The 23,553-nt window shown below is 42.2% G+C and overlaps 1 protein-coding gene and 1 long non-coding RNA gene across 3 annotated transcripts in view; one reads left to right on the forward strand and one right to left on the reverse strand.

Annotated features, from left to right (window-relative positions):
• Positions 1–1,415: 1,415 nt before the first annotated feature.
• Positions 1,416–18,995, reverse strand: LOC310764991. 2 transcript variants are annotated; one of them, XR_014549397.1, is made up of 3 exons: positions 18,848–18,995; positions 3,358–3,432; positions 1,416–1,651 (listed from the first exon to the last, which is right to left on the reverse strand). It is a non-coding gene; the product is annotated as an uncharacterized lncRNA (long non-coding RNA). The 2 variants fall into 2 exon arrangements; XR_014549398.1 differs by having other exon boundaries at positions 1,416–1,657.
• Positions 18,996–19,445: 450 nt separating this feature from the next.
• DAB1 (DAB adaptor protein 1) overlaps positions 19,446–23,553 on the forward strand; it is a 639,464-nt gene continuing 635,356 nt past the window's right edge. Inside the window, exons 1-2 of the mRNA XM_083619364.1 lie at positions 19,446–19,663; positions 20,464–20,643. The gene's annotated coding sequence lies outside the window, so the exon portion shown is untranslated. The remainder of the gene's footprint in view (positions 19,664–20,463; positions 20,644–23,553) is intronic.

Genomic DNA, 23,553 nt, shown 5'->3' on the forward strand with positions numbered 1-23,553 from the left:
TTCTCTCTCTCTCTTTAACAAAATGGCTAATTATACCCCTCCATTTCCATCTTACTGCTCCTAATTAGATTCTTCTTAAACAAACCAGCTCTTCCCTGGTGCCCCTCAGACGCATGAGAGGTGGTTATCATGCACTCCAATACCACTTGTTATCTTCCCTCATGTCAACCCTGTTGGCTCATTAATAGCTCTACTTTTGCTCTTGCCCGAATTCCCGGTCCACTCCTCCACATCTTTCAGTGACAGCGGAAATGTGTTTCTGAGGCAAAGGAGCCTCCTCCCCCACCACCCTATTGCTCCTTCTTATAATTATATGTATGCAGGTTCTCAGACGTGCATAGGATGTCCTGAACATTGGATGGTGCCAATTTCAAGCATCAAGTTGGAGGCCAAGAGAGAGGGTTACAGGGTCTCTACCTCAAATAATGGAATCCATATAATCCATAAATTAATATCCGTAGCATTCTACCTGCATTAAGGCTGAATATCTCTGCGCTTCTCAAATCCTAAATGATCCATTGGCATACTTCTTTGCGTGCTAATTTTAGCTAATAGCTATCTAGCTGGAAGAAATGAATTACCTTCAAGGTGTATGTTATGCCTCTCACACATTTGGCTTCCGAGACGGTGGGCTGTTTAAGTCCAGCGTAACATGCAGTCACACTGTTTTTATTCCTCTTGCACGTCATGCCGTGTTCCCTGTGAAGATGCATTGACTTAGTTTCATTTTCACATTTTACCAGTGTGTGTACAGCCTTGCATTTAAATAGTCTCATTTCCTTTTGATACAGTGACATCTTCTCAGGAGAGGCACCATCTGACTGTCCTGAAAATTTAGCGATGTCACAAGTCATAATGGAAAATCGAAAATGCTGCGTTCTTGGGAGAGCTTGTTGGCTGGGCATGCTGCTGTGTGCTGCTTTGTGGAAAATTGGGGGGGGGGGCTTTCTGAATGATCAGTTTCTAATGCATTAAATGCACAGTTTTTGTTCTGAGTCCACCCAGCTTGCACTTCATTTTCAAAAAGATCGCTTTCCCCCAGAGTAGCATGTGCTGTATTTTTGTGCTTGGAGGAACAACACGGAGCTGTCTTCTGGTTACAAGTTTCATTGGGCATGAGGAATGCAGTGATGGAGTGTCATGGGATCCTATTGAAAACATGCCCTCCAACATTTCTCTGATGGAAACAGGGATGTCCTATAATAATAATAATAATAATAATAATAATAATAATAATAATAATAATAATATACCCCACCCATCTGACTGGGTTGTTCCAGCCCTCTGGATGGCTTCCAACATATATAAAAACATAATGAAACATTAAACATTAAAAAACCTCCCCATATAGGACTGCCTCCAGCTGTCTTCTAAAGGTTGTATAGTTACTTATCTTTTTGGCCTAAGGGTTGCATAAGTCCACACCCTCCAACATTTCTCTGATGAAAATAGGAACGTCCTAAGGAAAAGTGGGTCATTCCAGGTTCAAATCAGAAACTGGGATGGCTTCTGTAAATCCAGGCTTGTCAGACACAGCTCCCTCATTCTTGTGGCTCTTGTTTTGTGCTTTTTGGTCTTGCCAACAGTTTGTATGTTCTCCTCTGATACTCCATTTCTCAGACAGCAAGAATAACACCAATAAATTCAAAACCTGAATCTTGGGAACAGAATGTGTTAGATTATAACAAACTGAAGTAGGTAAACCTTTCTTTTGTGTACATTGATAGCAAACCCTGGTACAGTCGATTTGGATTATTTGGTTACAGAATACTTAAAAGACTTATTTATGGGTTCACAGTAGATTACTAAGGCACACCAAACTGCTTGTAGTCAATGCATGCTGGTTGTGGAGGGGGAGCAGGGAGACAATATTCACTTAGCAGCCTTCTGTGCAATGTTTGGCATTGATTAAAATTGTCCAGTGTGGCAAGGGGAATCAAAGGAGAAACAAGCAAGGTAAAACAGACCTTGGGATGCAGTCGACAGAGAAAGCCTGAGTTTTACTCTGCTGGGTCCCAGAAAATGCCCAGATTTCAACAAAGGATTGCCTCCAGCTCCCTTGTATATGTATGTGGGATACATAGCTCTTGCAGTGCCCTACAGCATCTATAATGCCATGGAAACAGCAAGCACTTCCAAAACAGTAAATGTCAGCCCTCTAACAGCAAGCCATGAAGATTTAGGAGCTTTCACAAAGAAATTATAGTTCCCTGCCATCCTGTCTGCATTTTTTCAAAGTGAGCTATATCAAAATATGGATGTGAGACTGGTGCACCCCCCCCCCCAATGCTGGGCTAGTTCCATGGTTTTCAAATCACATCTCTGTAAACCTAGGAGTGTTGTGTTCTTACAGCAGTCTGCACTATTTGAATTAAAAGCATTGGGGTTTTTTGTGGGGCTCTAGGAACCTGCTGGCTCTTCTGGAAGGCATGTCCAACAGTTAATACCTTCTGGGCAGCTATAACTGGCCTGACACCTGCGGGTATAGGTTTATATATAATTTATTATTATTATTATTATTATTATTATTATTATTATTATTAATAATAATGCTATTATGGTAACACTGTACACATGGGTCCACCTTTATGCCTTCTCTCATTTTCCAAGGGTGACAAGTCTTCTGTTGTGCTGAAACCGCATGTTGGTTGCCACATGACCCGTAGTAGCACAAGGGTGCTATTTTTTGTATGTTGTTTTCATTAATATATGCATTTTTGCAAACTTTAGTATGTGGATTTTTCTACATATTATTTGCCTGATAAACTGCAGTGGAAGATTTAGAGAAGTGTGAATCTTGAAGAATGGCTGTATTTTAGTTTATGCATTGTTTCAGAAAGTACGAATTACATAGGTTCACCTTAAAATGCAAACTGAGTGGAGTTGCTCCCTAATACCTAGTGAGAAGTAAATGTGTTTCATGTGTTCAGGCAGCGCATGCCTTTTTGCTTAGTTTTTCAAAATCAATTTACGTGCTTTTTGGAGCATGAGTGAATTTTTAAGCGCCTTAACTCTTTTCTTAAAGTGAAACCTTTTGATCCTAGATATATTGATAGATATCCCTTGAACTGCTTTCTAATCCACTGCTAAACTTGTTCCTCTCTCCATTTATTCATATTTGGCTGCTTGCAAGTATCTTGGTTTATTTGTATTGCCTTGCATGTTCCATACATACTGCGTGGCTTCCATGGCTAAGTCAGTGTTGGAAAAGGTGAGTGTTTAATGCTGCTTTTAACAAGATCTGATAGCTTAAGTCCCTGGTGGAATTATTTGACAAGCCCTACGTGGGTACGTTTTATTATCATTATTAATTGTTGCTGTGTGAGTCAGGATTGAAGAGTGGTAAGACAAACTCACCTGCCTGCCTTCATTCTCTTTGCTTTCAATCCTGCACCTTTGATTAGCCTTCCTTTCAGCCATGTGCATTTTTGTCTAATATTAAAGGTTACAAAAAGCTAATTACTGTGCAGGGAAGGTTACTGGTACATTTTCTAAAATATAACTTGTGTGTCTGACCTTGCATGTACTTGTATCGTTCTCTGTTATTTTTCATGTCAGGATGGCAAACAGGAATGATAATAGGGAAAGCAGATGCCACTTAGATTGGCTGTTGTAAGTGATGTGGGAGATGTGAATAAAGATAGGGCACAGGCACTCTTTCTTAATTTCCCATCTGCATCTTTCTTCTACAAAGGGTTTCCTGTATGATTAATATTACTGCATTGCTTTTGGAATGATAAACCAAGAAAATATATATCTACAAACCAGAGGTAGCACACCTGGTACACTCCACATGCTGTAGACTACAAATCCCGCAGTTCTTTCTTATGCTGGCTGGGGCCAATGGAAGACAAATTCCACACCTGGCAGGCATCACCTTAGCAGCTGCTCATGCATAGCTACAGCTCAATGTTAAAGCATCTTACTTCTATGCAGCAGGTCCCAGGTGCAATCTCTGCCATTTCTAGGTAGGGCTGGGAATGTCCCCTGCCTGAAAACTAGAAAAGTGCAAAGGCAAAAAGGTAAAGGACCCCTGGATGGTTAAGTCCAGTCAAAGGTGACTACGGGGTTGCGGCGCTCATCTCGCTTTCAGGCCAAGGGAGCCAGCGTTTGTCCACAGACAGCTTTCTGTGTCAAGTGGCCAGCATGACTAAACCACTTCAGACGCAACGGAACGCCGTGACGGAAACCAGAGCGCATGGCAATGCCATTCACCTTCCTGCTGCAGCGGTACCTATTTATCTACTTGCACTGGCGTGCTTTCGAACTGCTACGTTGCCAGGAGCTGGGACAGAGCAATGGGAGCTCACCCCGTTGTGGGGATTTGAATTGTCAACGGCAAGCCCAAGAGGCTCAGCGCCACCTGCATCAGTGTAGATAAAACTGAGCTAGATGAACCCATTGTGTGACTCAGTATGGTATGTGTGTGTTCTTCTTCCCATTTAACATTTCCTTGATGCTTGACAGCCTCCTTAGCTGGCTGTACTTCTGCGTTGTGGGGGGCAGGGAACCCATGGAACGAGTTACCTCAGGATGGTTTTAAATGAAGTGTGGAAAGCCAAGGAGGGTAGCTACTCAGCACCCAAGATCAGTGCAGTCATTGGTTTTGCTTTTAAGGGTAATACTTCATTTTACCATTCAATAAAACGCTTCTCTATTTGTTTATTTAAAACTAACACACACACACACACACACAGAGAGAGAGAGAGAGAGAGAGAGACCTGAGCACCTGGAAAGGCTGCAGAGTGCAGACCGCTAGAGAGGTACAGTGGTACCTCGGGTTAAGTACTTAATTTGTTCCGGAGGTCCGTTCTTAACCTGAAACTGTTCTTAACCCGAAGCTCCACTTTAGCTAATGGGGCCTCCTGCTGCTGCCGCGCCACCGGAGCCCGATTTCTGTTCTTATGCTGAAGCAAATTTCTTAACCTGAAGCACTATTTCTGGGTTAGCAGAGTCTGTAACCTGAAGCGTATGTAACCTGAAGCGTATGTTACCCGAGGTACCACTGTAGAATCATAGAGATGGAAGGGATCCTGAGGATCATCTAGTCCAACCCCCTGCAATGCAGGAATAAGCAGCTGTCCCATACGAGGATCGAACCTGCGACCTTGGTGCTACCAACACCAGACTCTAACCAACTGAGCTATCCAGCAGTAGAATAATAGAAAGGGCACTTTCAAACATCCCTTGGCAACTGTAAAAGTAAATTTACAATAAAGCATGCCCTACTGATTTTTTTCTATCCCCTTTGATGATTTTCAGTGCAATTTATTTCTGCATTAATTGATGCGGAATGGTTAAAGAAAAGTAGAAATGGTTAAACGAAACTGGATGGATAAATGACCTGCCTGATCAAGTATAAGACAGTCCCTTGTGTTCACAAGAAAATGGTTTAACTTAATGATGAACGGCAGTACTATGATGTCACTGGTACTAATCCCCACAATGTGTGTAAGCCAATACATGTACTAACAATGATGCTATACTGTAATGCCATGTTCAGCATTTTCTATGCTGCTCAGGTGTGCATCCCTCAAGAGCATTTATGTTTTCCAGGAGCACAGGGCCATAAGGTCTGGACCTGGAAATTCTACTTCTTCACAAGTGCTAACTTTAAGGGCTGGGGCTGCTCTCATTTCTTGCTCTCCTCTAATCTTGCAGGCCCTTGGATAATGAGAGGATGCTGGTGCAAGTCAAAAGAGAATGTTGCCCTTGGTCTTTAACAGCTCATTAAGGACAAATAGGCTTTTAGCTAATGAAAATCTAGCATTTGTATTAAAGGCTTCATAATGATATATAGTCAGAGGTGCTATACTATCCTGGGTAATTGGGAATTTTATTTGTCTTTTTCTTCTGGGGGAGCATCGTGGACAATATTGGAGTTGTTCTAAACTAAAATAATTAATTGGGCTATAAAATGTAAGTACCCAGAGCTTTTGGGGATAGAGAAGCAGCTACTGCGTGAACATTAATGCTTCTCTTAGTGCTGACCTGAGATATGACCAGGGCATTACGAATTGGTCAAATACACATTAAATAATGCATATGAAAAGAAGCACTCCACTGGGGGTGGGGTGGGGAGGGGAATGAAATTATTTTCTCTTGTTAAGGAGAAGGCGGCTCATAAAGGCAAAGCGCATGCTATTTCCGTGGGACAACTCTGGAACTGACACAGTCATAATGAATTTCATTCATAGGATGTGATCCACCAGGATTGCAGGAGCCCGGTTACAAATGAACGGCAGAGTCCACTCCATTCACACAAGATAATCTTTGTAGCTTTAGCAGATGGAGAAGTGGAGAAAATCACTGGAGGAAATTTCATTGACTATAGCAGGTTCAGGCCATGAATTGTCTTAAGGAAGGTCCTCCAGATGTTGTGTGCAACAGACCCATCTTTGGTGTGGAAGAGGCATGAACAGTGAAAATGGTTGGCTGTGAAAACGCTTGCAAGGTATTGAATTTTTGCTTTCACAAAATGGTAAAAATGGAAATAACAATTCTTCCATTTTATTATTATTTTTAAATGGTTTTAGAAGCCACACTGTCATAAAATAAATAAATAACAAGGCTGAATACAGCATATAAAATCAAAACCAACAAAGGCTTCCATAAAAGACACAATAAATACCAGATTAGAAGGGAAATTAATGTTGCAAAGGCCTGTCCAAACAAGAAAGTCTTAAGATTCATCTGAATGGATCTGGTGAGGCAGTGTATCACCAGAGGAAATTTAAATCTTTTTTGGCTGAGTATAAAGAGGTGCTCTTTTCGTAACACCAAGGGTATGTTAGTATCATTCATCATAGTACCACTCTCCTATGTAGCAGAAAAGCTATAGCTTAGTTACGACTAACCGTTAAGGTGATGCTCAGTTGTATAAGGAGTCTTGAAAGAAATTAGCAACAGTGGGTTATACTAGAGATGTTTTAAGCACCATAAAAAGCCACATATGAGGTCTTGGAAGCTTGGAATATGTTGTTTGCTTTGGAGCTCACAATTATGCAAAATCCTTTTCTCACCATTAGTGTGACATTCACAATCTGCCAGCACAAACCTCTAGTAGATTAAGCGAAATGGGTTTCTAAATTGTATGTTATTGACTTTTCAATTATGCAGGCAATGGTGGGAAAGCTACCGGAGGAGATATAGATTATAGGATCTCTGTCCCAAGGAAGATCTGCAAACAAAGAGAAGCAGAGCAGCCTGGGATCAGTCTGATGAATATTGATGGTGTGTTGACGAGGTGCAAGGTGATGTATAGATAAATAAGCAATGTCCATGTGCCAAGGAACTGTTTGGTAGAGAGACAACAGTGGTATTAAAGAAGAAATCATCCTTGATGGCCATGGGAAGAGGGGAAAAAAATCTTTATGGTTATGGTATTTAGCCTCTGAATGAACACATTGAAATCATCATGTAGTACAATTACTGGAACTTAATTCGTTTCTTTGTTGTGTCATTCTTCACATGGGCAAGCCTATTTTCCTTTTGTAATTACATTTGCTCGAAAACAGACACCCGAGTATAAGCTGACACTAGGATGACAAATGGACACAAATGGACCAAAGCAAACAAAGTATAGATTTGTTAACCCTTCATTCTCCTCTCTGTCCACTAGCAGTACCTTGGAAAGGGCCAGGTAGGAGGATAGTGCTTTCATTCTGGCCGGTTGTTTGATAAACCAACTCTATTATTGCACTCCAGAGAATGCCAGGCTGAATTCCAATTAAATCAGTGGGACATTGTAACCAATGGGTCACAATCAATTATTGCATATGTATACTTTGAACACACTACCCTGAGCGGTGAGATATTTCCCTTGGGGATACTAGTTCTCACTGTGTCCCTTATCTTATACACGAACAATTCTCATACACTTGCTCCAAAAGTTTATTATGAGAATGAAAGTTTATATTGACTAATTATTCCAATAGTTAATGCAGAACAGCATATGGGCATAGGTAGGAATCATGGGCACCTTTAACTTAATACATTCATACCTTAAGATATGAAAGAATCTAGTCTGAGAGAGGAAATAAAGTGGGTGAGCATAGCATTGCAATATGATATCTCTATAAAATAGAGAATGTAATAGAATAATCATTTCTTAATTGTACCCCAGCTACTCTGGGTAGGTTCTAAGAGAATATTAATAAGTCCCAGCTCCCTATAGAACAGTCTATGGTTGGACAGATGGATTTAGATCTGGACGCCAAAAGCGGGCTTGAGTTTCTATGCCTGAAAACAGTAAGCTCTCTCCTTCTAAATCAGATTCTACGAACCCCAATACCCAGTGTCCTTGAGAGTGGTGGAGTTAGGGACTATGAGAAACCATTGGAACCCAATATGCTTCTGAACCCATGGAAAAAATTGATCTTAAATAGGATTTTGAATTTCACAAGAATGTATGTAAAAGGGAGGAGCTTCATGATGTGGAAGGGGAAAATAAAAGAGGGTCTTTGGAAATAAGAGTTTGCAACTTTCCTTCCAGATGTGTTCCAGGGCTGTCATCTTGCCTGCATTGCTAGTTTTCATGTGCTATGGAGTAAAGATACACTAAAATTCAATACTAGCAATTAGCTGGTATAAACAGTGCTTTTTTCTAAAAAAAAATGTTTAGGGGTGCTCTCACTTTCCTACTCATATTGAAATACTGCCCCTCAATGAGGTCTGGATCCCCTACTCTGGATCATGTGGCATCTAACATTTTCCTATCTTCAGACAAGCCAATGAACAAGTTGGCTGACAAACTAGAAAGAAGCACTTGCCATAAAAAAGGCGGGAGGGGGAGAGAGAAAATCCAAAGTATGTTCCTGGGGAGAATGGTTTGCCCATGCTACCTGAGCTGCAGAATTAAAACGGAAAATATAATTAAGCGTTTAGACACAATAGGCATTGCATTTATGGGCAATTGCTAACCCAGTATACCTTCGGTTGTGTAATAAGGCCAGGTGGGTTTTATAGCCCACAGAGTACAGTAATCACTTTCAAATGAGCTGCCTGGAGAGTATTATTGCATGATGTGAAAAAGAAATTATGGATCAAAATAATAAAACAGTCAGATGTGAACACTAACTAGGGTCATATTATGGCCATGGATGAATATGAACAATGCAAGTTAATCAGATGGCATTGATAGAGGATAAACGAAGAGGGCATGTGATTAAGACATGTGTATAAGCTGTATTTCTAATTCAGACTCAGATTCCTCAAGCTGATTTGACCTCTTTATACTCAGCGTTCAGGCAATGATGATGACCAACTGTCCCACAACACTCAAAGGTATTTTGCAGAGCATTAGAAAAAGTTAAAATCCCCAAGTAGGGATATTGAAGCAAGTATGCACAGCTAGCCACCCCAACCTGGGTCCTACTTGCTTATTCCCTAGCCCTCTGACTCTAGTTACAGGTAGGTAGCCGTGTTGGTCTGCCGTAGTCAAAACAAAATAAAAAAATCCTTCCAGTAGCACCTCAGAGACCAACTAAGTTTGTTATTGATATGAGCTTTCGTGTGCATGCACACTTCTTCAGATACACTGAAACAGAAGTCACCAGACCCTTATATATAGTGAGAGGGTGGGGAGGGGTATTACTCAGAAGGGTGGTGGGAATGGGTGATGGCTGATAGGTGTGCTAAACCTGTTGACGACTGTTAACGACTGCAATTGGTCTTACAGGAAAAAGCAAGGGGTGAGATGGCTAACAATAGCTTTATCATGTATAATGAGATAAGAATCCAATGTCTCTATTCAGAGCAATTGCAACTTGTTACCAAACTTAAATCCATGGAGAGACCTGGTCTGAATAGGAGGGGAGCTTCCCACTGGGTCAAAGAGACAGTATAATATGCCTCACTTCTTTCAGGCTGTGTAAGGCACACCTAGGATGTAGGGGGTATGATCCACAGTGGCAGGGGGATGGGGGCGACACCGCAGTTGCCACTGTGCTGTCAGTGGGCTGGTTCACATGATATGGTAAGTCAAACTATGTATGCTGTATAGCTACTTGGATCCTCGATGGTGCTTTTTACTGTCACATTGCCCCAAGCCAAGGTCTGACCATGGGTTGTATCCAATGCTCAGAGTAGACCCACTGGAGTTAATAAGCATAACTAATTTAGCATTATTAATTCCAATAGACCTTGTCTGAGTAGAACTTAGCTGGATAGCTGTGATTCCTGCATTGGACTAGGTGACTCTTCCAGCTCTACAGTTCTATGATTCTAACCCTTAGTGTATTGTCCGAACCAGAGCCTCATGGCAAAGCAATGACCACAAGCTGTAGCCCAGGTGTCTTCTTTGAATTTAAGCCACCTTCTTCTCATCTCTGCAACCCCTCCTTAGCTACTGTTGAAAAATCAGAGCGTTCTTTGCTAAACTAGTTTTGCAGACATCTCAAGGGATGTTTGGAACCAAGCACTTTACACTTTCACCCAAGCTTGCAAATAACTCTCCAGGGTTGTTGGAAGCATAGAAATTGCTCCCCAGATCAGTGAGTTCTGGCTTAGACCCTCTTCGGGTCTCCAACAGGAATTTAGCCCATAAAAACAATAATACCAAGTTGAGTTAGACTCTGGCAGACATGCATGGTTTACTGAGTCAGCACTTTTCCTGCCAGAAACCTCTATCTTTTCTTCTGCAAGCAGCATTTTGTTAATCTTTTCATCCAGTTATTTGCAATAGCGCCATAACATTGTAAAAGTTTAGCTGGACTCCCACCGGGAGGAGAGGAGATCTGATCCTTCTTTCCTCCTACAGGCAGCCCAATCCTCTAGAGGTTACCCCAATCGTCTAGAGCAGGTTTTTCAGGGGACACTGGAGACTGCAGGGACTACAGGGGGAAGCCACTTGTTCGGAACTGACCATTCAGCAAGTACTGACTCTCATATCTAGGCACAAGATCTAATCAGTGGGAGAAGACAGGACATGCCTGAAATGGAATAACTGAGAGCATCCCTAGGTATGAAAGAAGCATGATATTTTCTTAAGCAAACATACCATAACTTGTCTTTTTAAATATAACCCACAAAGTTACAACAAAGGCCAACTGTGCCCTATGCAGTTTAGTCTGCAAATTCATGTCCAGCATTTATTTTGTTGGTATTCACTTTACACTTTACAGAACTCACCATTCCTTTCTGAAAAGGCAAGGGCTATACTCTTTGATACCGCACATTGTTTTTACAGTGATTCCATCCCACATCACATTGAGGTGGGGGTGGGACCTGGTGGTCTGAGTGTAACCCGGTCCCACTTGGAAGCGGAACCAATTTGTTATTATTCCCATAAGGAAAGCTTCTTCGTTTTTAGGAAATGTTCTTTTAAACATTTTCTTAAGCTGGTTATAGACCTTCTCCCAGAGTACTTTGATTATTCTGCAAGACCACCATGAGTGATCAAATGTACCAATTGTTTCTTTACATTTCCAGCATGGATCACTTTTAGTTCTAAACATTTTAGCTTGTTTACTTGGCATCAAGTACCACCTGTGGATCATTTTTAAATGGTTCTCTTTTAACACATAACTAGCAGTGAATTTTAAATTTATTTTCCACAAATGCTTCCACAGGTTCAGATCAATATTATGATCCACATCTTGTGCCCATTTGATCATAGATGATTTCATGAGTTCTTCTTTAGTTTCCCAATCCTATACATTTTAGATAAATTTTAACTCCATATCTTAATATTTCTTTTTTGAATTATTATGGTTTTTCTCCAAATCTCAATTTCTTATCTACCTTAAATTTTGATTTGATTTGATGATAGTTTAGCCATGTTTTTTAATCTCCCCCCCCCCCAATTTCTGGTTCTCCTTCTGAAAAGTCTAACAAATCATGATAGGTACCCCAGTTATCACTCATATTACTATTTTTCCTTGTCTCAGCTTCTATTGGGGATAACCACCATGGTGTTTTGTTTTCTTATAAAATTTTGTATTTTCCCACACCCTAATTAAGTTTTTTCTAATAACATGGTTGGCGAAGCTTTTATGTATTCCCACTTTGCCATACCAAATACAGGCATGCCAGCTGTGTTTGGCATCATGACCCTCCAAATCGAGCAACTGTGTGTTTTCTAGCAATATCCAGTCTTTTATCCAACACAGGCAGGCAGCTTCAAAATACAGTGCAATTCCAAATCTGGGAGTGCAAAATCTCCTCTGTCTTTTATATCAATAAGAATCCTATGTTTTATCTTAGGTTTCTTTCCCCTCCAGATAAACTTAGACTGGTCTTTTCTCCAATCTTTTAGGCATTGTGTATCATTAACGATAGGGATTGTTTGGAATAAAAATAGCATTTTTGGGAGAATATTCATTTTTATCACTGAGATTCTCTCCATTAATGATAATTGCATTCTGCCCCATCCTGATAAGACAGAAGTACTGTTTCGGGGGGACAGGATGTGGGCAGGTGTGGAGGACTCCCTGGTCCTGAATGGGGTAACTGTGCCCCTGAAGGACCAGGTGTGCAGCCTGGGAGTCATTCGAGACTCACAGCTGTCCATGGAGGCACAGGTCAATTCTGTGTCCAGGGCAGCTGTTTATCAGCTCCATCTCGTACGCAGGCTGAGACCCTACCTGCCCGCAGACTGTCTCGCCAGAGAGGTGCATGCTCTGGTTATCTCTCGCTTGGACTACTGCAATGCACTCTATGTGGGGCTACCTTTGAAGGTGACCCAGAAACTACAACTAATTCAGAATGCGGCAGCTAGACTGGTGACTGGGAGCAGCCATCAAGACCACATAACACCGGTCTTGAAAGACTTACACTGGCTCCCAGTATGTTTCCAAGCACAGGTTAGAGCTCAACGTCGAGCCTACCAAGTGGCGATAGCGACGGCGAAGAAGAATTTCTTCGCCGCCTCTATTGCATCTGCAGAAAACAGCAGCAGGAGACTTTTTCAGGTGGTTCACAATTTAGCAGAACCACCTGCAACATCGGGGCCCAGTACGGGCCACATGTTCTCCTGCAATGATTTTGCAAAGTTTTTTGCAGATAAAATCGCTCAGATTCGGGAAGAAGTAGACTCCACCGTGGGAGCAGGGCCGGGGCGGGAGAGTGCTAGAGTTCTATCTAGTCAAGTTGAGTGGGATCAATTCCAATCTGTTACCTCCGAGGATGTGGACAGGCTGCTTGGACGAGTGAAACCAACCATCTGTCTCCTGGATCCTTGCCCATCCTGGCTTATAAAAGCTAGCCGGGAAGGACTGGGCGATGGGCTTCGTGGGGTGGTGAATGCTTCCCTCCGTGAGGGAGCCTTCCCAGACCCGCTGAAAGAGGCGGTTGTTAAACCGCTTCTTAAAAAACCATCTTTAGATGCGGCCACGATGGCCAACTATCGCCCAGTCTCAAATCTTCCATTCTTGGGCAAGGTGATTGAGCGAGCGGTTGCCGAACAACTCCAGGCACGCCTGGAAGAAGCGGACCATTTGGATCCCTTCCAGTCGGGATTCAGGCCTCATCATGGGACTGAAACTGCCTTGGTCGCACTGGTTGATGATCTCCGGCGGGCTAGGGACAAAGGTGAGAGCTGTTTCCTAGTTCTGCTGGATCTCTCAGCGGCGTTTGATACCATCGACCATAACATCCTTCTGGACCGTCTTCAGGGGCTGGGAGCTGGAGGCACTGTCATACAGTGGTTCTGCTCCTTCCTCCTGGGCCGTGTTCAGAAAGTGGTGGTGGGGGATGAGTGTTCAGACCCCTGGGCTCTCACTTGTGGGGTGCCTCAGGGTTCTGTCCTCTCCCCCATGCTTTTCAACATTTACATGCAGCCGCTGGGAGAGATCATCAGGAGGTTTGGGCTGGGTGTTCATCAGTATGCGGATGATACCCAGCTCTACCTCTCTTTTAAATCAGAACCAGTGAGGGCGGTGAAGGTCCTGTGTGAGTGTCTGGAAGCGTTTGGAGGATGGATGGCGGTTAACAGATTGAGGTTGAATCCTGACAAGACAGAAGTACTGTTTTTGGGGGACAGGAGGCGGGCAGGTGTGGAGGATTCCCTGGTCCTGAATGGGGTAACTGTGCCCCTGAAGGACCAGGTGCGCAGCCTGGGAGTCATTTTGGACTCACAGCTGTCCATGGAGGCACAGGTCAAATCTGTGTCCAGGGCAGCTGTTTACCAGCTCCATCTGGTACGTAGGCTGAGACCCTATCTGCCTGTGGACTGTCTCGCCAGAGTGGTGCATGCTCTGATTATCTCCCGCTTGGACTACTGCAATGCACTCTACGTGGGGCTACCTTTGAAGGTGACTCGGAAACTACAACTAATCCAGAATGCGGCAGCTAGACTGGTGACTGGGGGCGGCCGCCGAGACCATATAACACCGGTCTTGAAAGACCTACATTGGCTCCCAGTACGTTTCCGAGCACAATTCAAAGTGTTGGTGCTGACCTTTAAAGCCCTAAACGGCCTCGGTCCAGTATACCTGAAGGAGCGTCTCCACCCCCATCATTCTGCCCGGACGCTGAGGTCCAGCGCCGAGGGCCTTCTGGCGGTTCCCTCATTGCGAGAAGCAAAGCTACAGGGAACCAGGCAGAGGGCCTTCTCGGTAGTGGCGCCCGCCCTGTGGAACGCCCTCCCAGCAGATGTCAAAGCGATAAACAACTACCTGACATTCAGAAGACATCTTAAGGCAGCCCTGTTCAGGGAAGTTTTTAACATGTGATATTTTACTGTATTTTTGGTTTTTATGGAAGCCGCCCAGAGTGGCTGGGGAGGCCCAGCCAGATGGGCGGGGTATAAATAATAAATTATTATTATTATTATTAATTCAAAGTGTTGGTGCTGACCTCTAAAGCCCTAAACGGCCTTGATCCAGTATACCTGAAGGAGCGTCTCCACCCCAATCGTTCTGCCTGGACACTGAGGTCCAGTGCCAAGGGCCTTCTGGCAGTTCCGGTCTGCTGCAAAGGGAATGGAGGCACACTCCGTGTCGTCTGATTAAAAGATGACACAGTCCAGGCTGCCAGGGCTTTGAGGGTGAGTGCAAGGGCTAGGCATCCCCGCAAAAAAACTCCCATGGAAGAGTGGGGACTCCAGCTAGATGGGCGGGGTATAAATAATAAATTATTATAATATTATTATTATATATCTAAATATCTTTATTCCCCTCCCCACATTTTCACATAGTTATATTTATAGATGTTATGATTGTTTGTTGATACCCACACTCCTAAATCACCCTTTTCTCTATTTTCCAGCCACTAATGTCCCCTAATTTCATTTTAACGGTTATCTATGTTTTTAAGTAACATTTTGCTTTTATCTTTATTTATTTTAAAACCTGCCAATTTTCCAAATTCATTTATCTCCTTTAATAATTCTAGTATACCTTCTAAAGGTTGTTCCATGGTTAAGACAATACCATCTGCAAAAGCTTTTGTTTTATAATGTTGTTTGACAACTTCGAGGGTATGCTATAGCATACGAGCTATTGATATGGTCAAGCACTATGTCTCAAGTACCATCCAAAATGATCATGTAGTATCGACAAGAGGCGATGCTCTGTACTATGACAGTGAAAGTAAATCCACGCTTTCAGTGATGTAGTTGAAGGTTCAAAATCAGCACCGCAGACACATACCTACCTTTCCGCACTGAATCTGAACAAGACATGCCCCGTGTTTCATTTTGCCTACTGCATAGCCTCATAGTTTCCTCCTGTAAGCCCCAACTGCCTTAATCTGTTCCATAATTTATAAGGCAGCTGACCTTAGCATCAGCCAAGCTATTGAGCAAACACTGGAGAGTATTAAACTCCGTTTAGCCAGTGTTCTTGCAGAAGCCCTTGGAGTACATGAATACTGTTCAACACTCAAGTGGCTATCTGGGGACTGTTGCACTTGTCTTGCTAAAAACCATCCCATTGTCTTGCAAGGCTGACAGATTCATTCGTTACAGTTCCAAGAAAAGAGAAAGAGAGAGAGGGAGGGAGGGAGAGAGATTGACCAATTGCCTCCTTTTCGCATCTACGGTTAAAGAGATAATGCAGATGTACCTAGCCCCTGTTTAAGTACTCTGTTACTAAGGAAACAAACTTGTCAAGCATGAGCCATGTGGGAATAATGGTGATTTATTTAGAAAAGGGAAGGTTTGTCATTTTGAGCTCACTACTACAAAATTGCTTTTTGATTACCTTCAAGCTTATTGCATTGTCTTGTCACAATAAACTATGGAAACAAGTGGAAAGGTTAATAATTGTGGGATCTGTCCTTGTCAATTTCTTCTGAGGAAGGTCACCCAGCAGGCTCATGCCCCTGGTAGAACATGCTGGGAAAATGCAAAAGGTCCAAAATAGGAAGCTAGAACATCATCACTATTATTGCTATTGTCTGTGAAATGACATGACCCATCAACAATGTGTGTGTGTGTGGGGGGGCTTACACCTGGATTTTCCAGATTCCTTCCATATGTCTTCTCCCCACCCCCTCCACACACAGTGGCATGAAATGGAATATTATTTAACAGAATTCTGGGCCAAAATGACAGGGCACTGTCCATCTCTCTCAATAAAGCATTTCTCTTGTTTGTAAAAATATACACATTTGAACATAATGCTAAACCATGGCTTAGCATTTTGTGGTTTACCTGCAGCAAGCCTTGGACTTCCATGCTCCTTCCTTCACAAGGCATTGGAAGCATCTGCTTGTGCCTTACATTAGCCTCAGTTCAGTGTTATATCTAAACCCTAAACTGTGGTTAGTTTTGCCTATGTTTTCTGAAGGAAGTCAGCTTCATAACCCATGGTTTGCAGTTAGTTGGTTTTAAAAAACTATAGTTAAGTTTATCAAGGTGCAAACTTTACAACAAGCTGTGATTAATCTAAAACATAAGCGAACATGTAGTGCCAGAGGAGGAGGGGAGAAATAGTGAAGCCTATGACTTACGGTAGCTCATCCTTGTAATGTTAAATTATGGTTTATGGCTTTAAAGGTTAATAACATCAGCACCTTAGATTGGGCCTGGAAACAGATAGGTAGGTAATGTAACAGTTGCGGCTTCTCCCAAAGAACCTCATGAACTATAATTAGTTAAGGATGCTGTGAGTTGTTAGGATACTGCTATTCCCCTCATAGAGCTACAGCTCACAGAGTTCCATCGGAAGAAAAGGGATTGATAGTTAAGCCATTTTGAGGGGAATAGGAGGTCTCTTAAAAACTCTCAGCACCCTTGACAAACCACAGTTGCCAGATTCCTTGGGGTGAGCCTATGTCTGTTTAAAGTGATATGATACTGCTTTAAATGTAGGGCCAGCTCATCCCATTTTGCTACTTGAGGCAAGACGAGAAGTACTGCCCTGCCCTGCCACTGGCACCCTGCACTTTGCTGCCTGCCCCGCTGCCTGCTACCAGCAGAGAAGTGACGTTGTCATCGGTACTGATTTCTCTTGAGATCTCTCACACACTCTATGAGACCTTGTGAGATTTCGGTGAGATTTCACTTGAAGTCAGTGGTTGTGCTAGTGCCACTCCTCCACCAATGGCAGAGGTGGCGCCCATGGGGGCATCGCCTCAGAGGCTTTCAGTGCCTGAGGCAGCTGCTTCAGCTTGCCTCATGGGTGGGCCGGGTCTGCTTAAATTTATAGTGCAGATGCAGCCGTAGTTCTGCAAGTTTCACTATAGTGCACTGACTTGCCAGTAAATACTTGGAGTGTAAAGAACTGTAGCAGGTAGACTTTTTGCTGGCTTGTTTTAACAAACATTTGATAAGTAAACAACTTGGATATATTCACCTTCTACTGAGGGGGGCAGGGAAATCAATGAACAAATTTAAGATTGACATAATTTAGTTGTATTTGAAAATCATTTTTATTTTAATCATTTTTGTGAGGCATTTCCCAAAATTATGGGATTTGATTTATGTGACTTACGTAGGAGTGCGTGAGAAACATTTCCCCTACTGTGCACCTTGAGTGTGCGCTGCTCTGTTCATTTGGTCTGTCAGCGTCTAAGGCATGTTTTCTGGTTATTCTTCAAAATGGTCATGTGGAGTCAGATTATATTTTTAAAAGGTTCCCTGCGGTCCCAGCATGCTTAGCTCCACTGAAAACCTTTGCATGGCTAGTACATTGAAAACTGCTGACTTTGGGAGAAAAAATGACTCCTAACGGTCTACCAGGCAATGGTAGTTAATTTACATCCTGCTTCTCAGAAGAAAATGCATTTTTTAAAATGTTTGGATTGTTCTTGTACATTTTCCTTGAGAATTCTTGCACATTGACTTTTAAAAAATCACTTTTTTTTAAGCTTGGTTGCTCGCAAAATGGTCACCTCATACTTGGTAATGGTTAATTGGTCTTTGCCCTGCGGAAAGCAAAGACTATTGGGTGTTGCATCACTGTCTCATAGCAAAGGTTATAAAAAGGGCTCCCTTCAGACTACAAACTGATAAGTCAAAAATAATTTGGTAGACAACCTCTTTTCATATTTGCGGGATTTACATGAGTGTCATGGTGTTAATATTGTTCTGTGTGTGTGTGTGTGTGTGTGTGTGTGTGTGAAATATCTGCCCAGCTGTTTTATGTAACAAGAAGACCTGTCTCTTAACCTAGATATTTGTCCACATTAAAGCATATTCTGTCATCGACTGTCAAACAACCTGTGAATATATTTTTAAAAGGCTTAAATGAATCTCAGGAGAAAAGAAAGCCCTAAAGCTAGACTTGATAATCCAGAGGATTCTTCCAACCATCTGCTGCCTAGCCTTGAAGGACACTATCAGGCTAATGGCTTCTCTGTTCCCACCCAGCATCATATTTATGGCAACTGTGATGTGTTAACTATTTTTAAACCTAGAAGTTCTGCTTTTACCTTAAGCAGTCATTTAAAAAAATGCATTCACTTGGCTGTCTTGACTTTGTGTCTGTGTGCTTATCTCAGAGTTCCCTGTTCGTATTTCATTTTGGAAGCAAGAAATCAGCCAACTATATGTGGCTAGAAGGGCTCATCCTGAGTACAATATGTCTGAAATCTGCAGAGCCAGAAGAATCTTGGGTAAGACAGGCATCTTACATTTATGTCTAAACTGTTTTTTCCCTGGTGGTCTAAAGATCTTTAGCCATTTCTTCCTCAAATTTTATCATGATCACTCAATTTCTCTGCAGACATATGAAACTGTTTTACATAGATAATTGGTTACTCTTATTGTAATTCAGGTGTCACGGCGATAGCGTCTGTGGGTGCCAGTGTGCCCAGTAGAAGGGGCAGATTTCGGTCTTTCAAATTTCAGCAGCATCCTATGTAAGCCCAAAGTTTGGCACCCTCCACTCTGCTCAATTCACAATGGCATAGTTGTGATACCATGCAGCCCCCTAAGCATGGCACCGAGTGCAGCAGAAACAGTTGTGCTGCCCTAAATCCACCTCTGCCAGTAGTACCTCCTGCATTGTAAGAAAAACACTAGGGCCTTATTTGAATAGTAAAACGTCTGGCATCTGGTGGGCGGGGCTTTTGTGTTGTGCTCTGGAATCAGCCCCTCCCTTCGGGCGTTCAGTTAGAGAGGCCAACTGTCATTCTTGCCTCATGATGTTGTTTTAGTTTCTCTCAGACAGTATGATACTGTGTTAAAATTTGTATTATTAAAGCTTTGTTTGACATGGGCTTACTTTGCTGAAAGAAAAGAAACTCTGCTGAAGAATGGTGGAATATCCTAAACTGGGTGAGGGAGGGGATATTCCCAGTCTGACAGGAGGATTGATTTTTTTTAAAAAAATCACCCCACCCTCCACAACATGCATTGACTATGATAGGTAAATATTCCCTCAAAAATCCACAATGCATGAGAGAGACTCTTATCTTTTCCTGCCCAGTTCCTATTTGCACTGGCTCAGCTACCCTTACCCTAAACACACCCCTTAAACATTTTCTCATATTGTTGGATGCAAGCATTGGACCCCCACCCTCTCAGCTGTGGATGAGTGTGGTGGTGTAGTTACCTCTCCCCACCCTTGATGGGGTAGCTGATGGTGGGGGAGGGGGGCATGTCTGGACTATTTTGGAACCTTGTCTCTTTTTTGGGCTCTTTTGCTAGTGGCAGCCATTTTGTGTCATGGCACGCCCCACAACAGCCATGTTGTATTATGGCATGTGGCCCACCCACATGGCCGCCATTTTGTTTGTTTGTTTGGCAGCCAGCGCAGTTGTTTAAAATCCCAGATGTGCCCACTGGCACAAAAAAATGGCAACTTTTGGAGTGGCTCAAAATTGCTGACTTTTGTGACCACCTAGGAACTTAAGCGCACAAGTCTGTATCATATGAGGTAAAACCATTCAGAGAAGCAGCTCTGAATTAGGCTCTGCTAATGAATGCACAGTATGTTTAGGAAGTGGCTGAAGTCCCTCTTTGCTGCTGTCAATCAGCGTTAAGTGCCCTTTCATGCTCTCTTGTTGAGTTCTGCAAGGTGGGGCAAGAAAAAAATATTTCCTCACTTGTATCTGTCTTTAATCTCTTCCCTGCAGGGACTGCTTGCCTGATGTTTAAGCAGAAAATGAATAATACAAAGATAAGAAGATGCAGCATAAATTACTAATGGCAAATTAACAGCACATCCCCAGGACAACAGCAGTGGCAAGAACATGGACGACACCTGTTATGCTCCACGTTTAAGAGCACTTCGATGGAATTATTTATCAGCATAAGTAATTTCCATTAACTTTAACTGAATAAAAATGCAGAGAACACATTAATCACAGTATATTAAGTATTTCATTCAAATTAGCCCTAATTGCCAATCTTATTTGATGCACTAAATTTAGGTTGCTTAATACTTATTGTAATGAATATTTTAACCCAATTGTATTGCAGCATCCATGGCGGTATACTGTCATTACTGGAGCCACATATTTGGAACTAATGGGTTTATGCAGTAATAAAAGCAATGGCAGACAGTATGGCTTTGTTTGTGATGGGGTGGTAAGCACTTAAGAGTTCCAGGGGACTCTAGGTCATGTTGAGCTGCTGTTTTTTAAATAGTACATAGTATAGCATTAAGTAGCATCTTGTGTGTGGTTATAACGGGCAGCTGATTATTTCAAATTAAAAGCACTGACCACGCTGTGCACATGTATTTGACTATGTCTGCTGCTTATATTGTTCATTTCCTGCACTACCATAAATGAAATTATGCCAAGACATCTAGGACGAAGCAACTACAGCACTGCAGTTGTCGTATCCTGGACGTCTTGGCATTTATTGATGCATAGAAAATTAACAATATAAGCAGCAGCCATAGTACTGCCAAGGTGCAGTAGACTGCCAAATGAATAGTGCTAGTATTGCCAAGGACGGTGGCATTAGGAACTGATTTCTTATTTCCTGTACCAATGTGACTGCTGCTCAGAGGAAAGAACTGCAGCAGACAGTTCAGGAGAGGATATAGCCAGTTCCCAGTATCTTCTGAACCTGGCAGTCAGGTGATACCAGGCAGCCACTCCTGTCTGCAATAAATTCAGCATATCTACTGCTTTCCTTTTAGTCTGTCTGAGCAACATTAGTCATGGAGGACAACAGCCTATCCCTGTGTCCCCCACCCATCCATGGCCACTACACTTCTTTGTTTTTGGCTCTAAGCTTTAACTGGCTTAAAGGTAGCTTGCTTATATATGATGTGCAATTCTTTGCTGGGGAGAGAATTGGAACAGAATTCCTAATAGAAAACTCTTAGTATCTTTTCCAAACTACAGTATCTGTTCCAAACTACAGTTTCCACACCTGCGATAGAGGGGTGGTAGATGAAAAGTGAGATATTTTTTTTAAAGCTTACCATTTATTTATTTTATGAAAGTGAGGTATGGATATTTTCATGTCTAAGAGTTTCTGTGGTATGATTGTATATTTACACCTCACTTCACTTACTGTACTATTTTATTGACTTGTTTTAGATCTAGGATCATTGAATTATGATATAGCTTTATATAAATTTACATATATTTTATCAGCTTTGTTAAATTTTAATTTATAATAAACTTTATTATACAGATGAGGGGGTGGAGACTTGCTGGGAAGCTAATACTGGCTTTCTGGCACATTTAATTCTAAAACAAAACAGACATTCACATGCGGTTCTATTAATACTTGTCAGGAACAGAAATGTGCAAAGCAATTCTGAGAGGAAAACATTTTCTTTGCTGTTCTAGTGGAAATGCATCTTAGCAAACTTTCTGTACAATAACTGGCTACCGTAAAGAAATCTCGATAGCTTTGGCAATTTCAGTGCCTTGTTGGTATGCACTGGGGGAGCCATCTGAGAAAAGGACCTTCTTTGCACCCTGTTGAGGCTGGGAACACTGCAATCTGGAAGTCAGACTGGAGTGCATGGGAGCAGCAATCTGCTCATTTTGAGAATGTTGTCATGAGAACACTGCTCCTCCTCCTCCACTTCTGAGTGCCTTAACAGAGTGCTGAGCATTTCAGTTGGCTTCCTCTCATTAAATGGTCTTAAACTGTAGCTGTTACATATGTAAGGTTCTATACTTAGGCAGGAAGAACCAGCTGCCCAAATATACCGTAAGTTGGGCTTGCCAGAAAAGGATCTAAGGGTCTTCATAGACCACAAGCTTACCATTGTGATGCAGCAGGGAAAAAACCCTAATGCTAGGCTGCATCAACAGAAGTATAGTGTCCTGATCAAGGGAAGTAATAGTCTCACTCTATTCTGCCTTGGTCAGACCACACCTGGAGTACTATGCCTAGTTCTGGGCACTACTGTTTAAGAATGATATTGACAAGCTAGAATGTGTGCAGAGAAAGGCAACCAACATGATTTGGAAAACAAGTCTGATGAGGAACGGTTAAGGATGTTGGTTAAGTGTAGCCAGGAAAAGAGGAGACAGGGAGGAGATATGATAGCCACCTCCAAATATCTAAAAAGCTGCCACATGGCAGATGGAGCAAGCTTGTTTTCTCCTGCTCCACAGGGTAGGACCCAAACCAAGGGAATTATGTTACTAGAAAGGATATTCATAATTGTTGTTGTTGTTTTATTTATACTCTGCCTATCTGGATGGGTTTTGCCAGCTGCTGTGGGCGGCTTCTAGCAGAATATAAAAACATAATAAAACTAAACATCAGGAAGAACTTTCTGACAATAAGAGCTGTTCAACAGTGTTGTTCACAGGTTGGATGGCTATCCGTCTTGGATGCCTTAGTTGAGAATCCTGCATTGTAAGTTGGGCTCCCTTCCAGCTCTACAATTCTATGATTCTATAAGATGCTTTTCTGCAGCACTCATCTCCATCTCATGTTTTTATTGGTATGTTTGAGTTCTAAACCATTTCCTCTACGGAAGGCTCTCTCCAGGGATATTTTTTCAGTGCTAGGTGAAGACATTTTGTAGTTTAATTGTCTCATATCGTGCTTTGCTTTGAATTAGTTTTTTGCACGTTATAGTTCATTTATAATATAAGTTGCTTTGAGATGCTAATGCAGAGCGACTAATAAGTTAAATAAATAATAGTAACAACCTGCAAATAGTTAAAATGAACAAATTTTCTTGAACCATACTTGTGTAAAGCAACACAGCAATTGCCCACAAAGAACAAAATGCATAA

This window comes from Podarcis filfolensis (assembly GCF_964270895.1).
Source record: "Podarcis filfolensis genome assembly, chromosome: 6".
In the NCBI taxonomy this organism is placed as follows: Eukaryota; Metazoa; Chordata; class Lepidosauria; order Squamata; family Lacertidae; genus Podarcis; species Podarcis filfolensis.